The following is a 5,574-nucleotide window of genomic DNA, read 5'->3' on the forward strand; positions in this document are numbered from 1 at the left end:
TGTGTCTTAGTTGCCTCCTGCCTCTCCCAGAGCACTTGAAGATCAGCAAGTGAAGCTGAATCAGATGTCTTTCAAATTACTGTCTTAGGTGCCAGATTTTGTGTGTGCCCTTTAAGAGTCTCTGTTATCCACAGCTTTTTCGTTCTCCAAAAGCAGGCCTTCTAGCCTTAAATACCAATGTTCTGGGTATTCGTTTTCTTTGTGCAGTATCCCTGGGCTGGGGAGCCTGATGTGGGGCTCAGATACCTTACTTCTTGGGTAGAACCACTGCAGTTATGATTAATCCTCAATTTGTGCGTTGCCTACTTGAGATTGTGGGTTTTGACTAGCACATTGCCAAACTACTTGCCTGTATCATTGTCATTACTATTTTATAATTTTAGTTGTTGAGATCTTTTCTACTAGTCTTCAGCTTGATTTCTTTGATGATTTTTCTGTAAATAGTTGCAATTTTTGTGTGCCAATGGGAGGAGGTAAGCTCAGGGTCTTCCTACTTCACCAGTATAGCCACTCCATGTCTTCTGTTTTTCTTAATGTAGGCATTTATTGCTATAAATTTCCCTCTCAAATCTATTTATTGCTGCACCCCATTTTTTGATATATTGCAGTTACATTTTAATTTGCTTCAAGATTCTTTTTTCTTTCCTTTTCTTTTGTGGTCCATTTGTTATTCAGATGTGTAATTATTAATTTTTGCAACTTGTAAATTTTGTAATTATAATTTTTCCAGTTTGCTTGTGTTGTATATTCCATACATTTTGTTCATAAAAGATTTGATATGATTTCAATCTTACATTTTCTTTTTTTAAAATTTTATTTTATTTTTAAACTTTACAAAATTGTATTAGTTTTGCCAAATATCGAAATGAATCCACCACAGGTATACATGTGTTCCCCATCCTGAACCCTCCTCCCTCCTCCATCCCCATACAATCCCTCTGGGTCGTCCCAGTGCACCAGCCCCAAGCATCCAGTATCGTGCATTGAACCTGGACTGGCAACTCGTTTCATACATGATATTATACATGTTTCAATGCCTTTCTCCCAAATCTTCCCACCTTCTCCCTCTCCAACAGAGTCCATAAGACTGTTCTATAAAGACTATACTTTCAGGGATCATTTCTATAGTTCGTTCTTACATTTTCCAAAGCTTGTTTTTTGACCTAAAGTCATCTATTGTGTAGAATATTCTGTGTGTGCTTGAGAAGTATGTGTATTTTGGTAGTGCTTGGTGGAATATTCTATATATTTCTATTGTGTCAATGTGGACTAAGATATAGTTCAAATCAAATATTTCCTTATTGGATTTTCTGCCTGGATGATCTTTCCTTTATTGAAAGTGGAATGTTGGAGACACCTATTACCACTGTATTAGGGTCTGTTTTTCCATTTATTTCTCTTTTCAAATCTGGTCAGTTTAGTTCAGTTCGGTCGCTCAGTCGTGTTCTACTCTTTGTGACCCCATGAATCATAGCACGCCAGGCCTCCCTGTCCAACACCAACTCCCGGAGTTCACTCAAACTCACGTCCATCGAGTCAGTGATGCCATCCAGCCATTTCATCCTCTGTCGTCCCCTTTTCCTCCTGCCTCCAATCCCTCCCAGCATTAGAGTCTTTTTCAATAAGTCAACTCTTCACATGAGGTGGCCAAAGTACTGGACTTTCAGCTTTAGCATCATTCCTCCCAAAGAACACCCAGGGTTGATCTCCTTCAGAATGGACTGGTTGGATCTCCTTCCAGTTCAAGGGACTCTCAAGAGTCTTCTCCAACACCACAGTTCAAAAGCATCTGTTCTTCAGCACTCAACTTTCTTCACAGTCCAACTCTCACATCCATACATGACAACTGGAAAAACCAGAGCCTTGACTAGATGGACCTTTGTTGCCAAAATAATGTCTCTGCTTTTGAATATGCTATCTAGGTTGGTCATAACTTTCCTTCCAAAGAGTAAGTGTCTTTTAAATTCATGGCTTCAATCATCATCTGCAGTGATTTTGGAGCCCAGAAAAATAAAATCAAGCCACTATTTCCCCCATCTATTTGCCATGAAGTGATGGGACTGGATGCCATGATCTTCGTTTTCTGAATGTTGAGCTTTAAGCCAACTTTTTTACTCCCCACTTTCACTTTCATCAAGAGGCTCTTTAGTTCTTCTTCACTTTCTGCCGTAAGGGTGGTGCCATCTGCATATCTGAGGTTATTGATATTTATCCTGGCAATCTTGATTCCAGCCTGTGTTTCCTCCAGCCCAGCGTTTCTTATGATGTACTCTGCATATAAGTTAAATAATCAGGGTGACAGTATATAGCCTTGATGTACTTCTTTCCCAATTTGGAACCAGTCTGTTGTTCCATGTCCAGTTCTAATTCTTGCTACCTGACCTGCATACAGGCTTCTCAAGAGGCAGGTCAGGTGGTCTGGTATTCCCATCTCTTTCAGAATTTTCCACGGTTTATTGTGATCCACACAGTCAAAGGCTTTGGCATAGTCAATAAAGCAGAAATAGATGTTTTTCTGGAACTCTCTTCCTTTTTTGATGATCCACAGATGTTGGCAATTTGATCTCTGGTTCCTCTACCTTTTGTAAAACCAGCTTGAACATCTGGAAGTTCACTGTTCACATATTTCTGAAGTCTGGCTTGGAGAATTTTGAACATTACTTTACTAGTATGTGAGATGAGGGCAATTGTGTGGTAGTTTAAGCATTCTTTGGCATTGCCTTTCTTTGGGATTGGAATGCTGGCTTGGAGAATTTTGAACATTACTTTACTAGTATGTGAGATGAGGGCAATTGTGTGGTAGTTTAAGCATTCTTTGGCATTGCCTTTCTTTGGGATTGGAATGCAAACTGACCATTTCCAGTCCTGTGGCCACTGCTGAGTTTTCCAAATGTGCTGGCATATTGAGTGCAGCACTTTCACAGCACCCTCTTTTAGGATTTGAAATAGCTCAACTGGAATTCCATCACCTCCACTAGCTTTGTTCATAGTGATTCTTCCTAAGGCTCACTTGACTTCGCATTCCAGGATGTCTGGCTCTGGGTGAGTGATCACACCATCGTGATTATCTGGGTTGTGAAGATCTTGTTTGTACAGTTCTTCTGTGTATTCTTGCCATCTCTTCTTAATGTCTTCTGCTTCTGTTAGGTCCTTACAATTTGTGTCATTTATTGAGCCCATCTTTGCATGAAATGTTACCTTGGTATCTCTCATTTTCTTGAAGAGATCTCTAGTCTTTCCCATTCTATTATTTCTCTCTATTTTTTTGCACTGATTGTTGAGGAAGGCTTTTTTATCTCTCCTTGCTATTCTTTGGAACTCTGCATTCAAACGGGTATATCGTTCTTTTTCTCCTTTGCTTGTTGCTTCCCTTCTTTTCACAACTATTTGTAAGGCCTCCTCAGACAGCCATTTTGCTTTTTTGCATGTCTTTTCCATGGGGATGGTCTCGATTTCTGTCTCCTGTACAATGTCACGAACTTCCGTCCATAGTTCATTAGGCACTTTGTCTGTCAGATCTAGTCCTTTAAATCTATTTCTCACTTCTACTATATGGTCATAATGGATTTTATTTAGGTCATACCTGAATGGTGTAATGGTTTTCTGCACTTTCTTCAATTTCATTCTGAATTTGGCAATAAGGGGTTCATAATCTGAGCTACAGTCAGCTCCCAGTCTTGTTTATGCTGACTGTATAGAGCTTCTCTATCTTTGGCTGCAAAGAATATAATCAATCTGATTTTGGTGTCGACCATCTGGTGAAGTCCATGTGTAGAGTCTTCTCTTGTGTTTTTGAAAGATGGTGTTTGCTATGGCTAGTGCATTCTCTTGGCAGAACTCTGCCTTTGCCCTGTTTCAATCTGTACACCAAGGCCAAATTTGCCTGTTACTCCAGGTGTTTCTTGACTTCCTACTTTTGCATTCCAGTCCCCTATAATGAAAAGGATATCTTCTTTGGGTGTTAATTCTAGAAGGTCTTGTAAGTCTTCATAGAACTGTTCAACTTCAGCTTCTTCAGCATCACTGGTCAGGGCATAGACTTGGATTACCGTGATGTTGAATGGTTTGCCTTTTGAATGAATAGATCATTCTCTCATTTTGAGACTGCATCCAAGCACTGCATTTCAGACTCTTTTGTTGACCATTATGGCTACTCCATTTTTTCTAAGGGATCATTACCCACCATAGTGGATATAATGGCCATCTGAGTTAAATTCACCGATTCCAGTCTGTCTTAGTTCTCTGATTCCTGGAATGTCAATGTTCACTCTTGCCATCTCCTGTTTGACCACTTCCAATTTGCCTTGATTCATAGACCTAACATCCAGCAGCTGCACAGGATGGCACAGAAGCACAGCGACTGCAATGGACGGGGCAGAAACAAGGCCAAGAAGCGCTACCCCAAGTCCAAGGTCAGGGGCAGCGGCTGAAAGGAGCTACCCCACGCCCAAGGTAACCAGTGGCGGCTGAGCTTTGCTGGAGCAGCCATGAAGAGATACCCCATGTTCAAGGTAAGAGAAACACAAGTCAGATGGTAGGCACTGAGAGAGGGCCTCAGAGGGCAAACAGATGGAAACCGCAATCACAGACAACTAGCCAATCTGATCACGCAGACCACAGCTTGTTTAACTCAATGAAACTAAGCCATGCCATGTGGGGCCACCCAAGATGGACGGGTCATGGCAGAGAGGTCTGACAGAATGTGGTCCACTGGAGAAGGGAATGGCAAACCACTTCAGTGTTCTTGCCTTGAGAACCCCATAAAGAGCATGAAAAGGCAATAAGATAGGACACTGAAAGATGAACTCCCCAGGTCGGTAGCTGCCCAATATGCTCAGTGGAGATTTAACTGCAGAAAGAATGAAGGGATGCAGCCAAAGCAAAAACAACATTCAGTTTTGGATGGGACTGGTGATAGAAGCAAGGTTCGATGCTGTAAAGAGCAATATTGTATAGGAACCTGGAATGTTAGGTCCATGAATCAAGGCAAATTGGAAGTGGTCAACAGTGCAAGAGAGTTCCTTTAACTCCACGCCCCTCTACATTTTCTTTTTGTAAACTTTTTGATGATGAACATTCTGACAAGTGTGACATAGTATCTCACTTTTTTTTTTTTGATTTGCATTTTCCTAACAATGACTGATGTTGAGCATCTTTTCATGTGTTTATTAGCCATCTGAATGTCTTCTTTGTAGAAATGTCTGTGTAGGCATTTTCCCACTTTTTATTTGGTTGTTTTTCTGATTTTTTTAAATATAAATTTATTTATTTTAATTGAAGGCTAATTACTTTACAATATTGTATTGGTTTTGCCATACATCAACATGAATCTGCCATAGGTGTACATGTGTTTCCCATCCTGAACCCCCTCCCACTTCCCTCCCCATACTGTCCCTCTGGGTCACCCCAGTGCACCAGCCCCAAGCATCCTGTATCCTGCATTGAACCTGGACTGGCGATTCATTTCTTATATGATATACATGTTTCAATGCCATTCTCCCAAATCATCCCACCCTCTCCCTTTCCCACAGAGTCCAAAAGAGTGTTCTATACACCTGTGTCTCTTTCGCTGTT

The 5,574-nt window shown here is 40.9% G+C and overlaps 1 pseudogene; it reads left to right on the forward strand.

Annotated features, from left to right (window-relative positions):
- The first annotated feature begins 1,097 nt into the window (after positions 1-1,097).
- On the forward strand, positions 1,098-1,185 carry LOC147340542 (small nucleolar RNA U3; annotated as a pseudogene).
- Positions 1,186-5,574: the final 4,389 nt, after the last annotated feature.

Source organism: Bos grunniens, chromosome X, assembly GCF_055505025.1.
Source record: "Bos grunniens cultivar Pamir isolate PY7600 chromosome X, Bosgru_T2T1.0, whole genome shotgun sequence".
NCBI classification, from domain to species: Eukaryota; Metazoa; Chordata; class Mammalia; order Artiodactyla; family Bovidae; genus Bos; species Bos grunniens.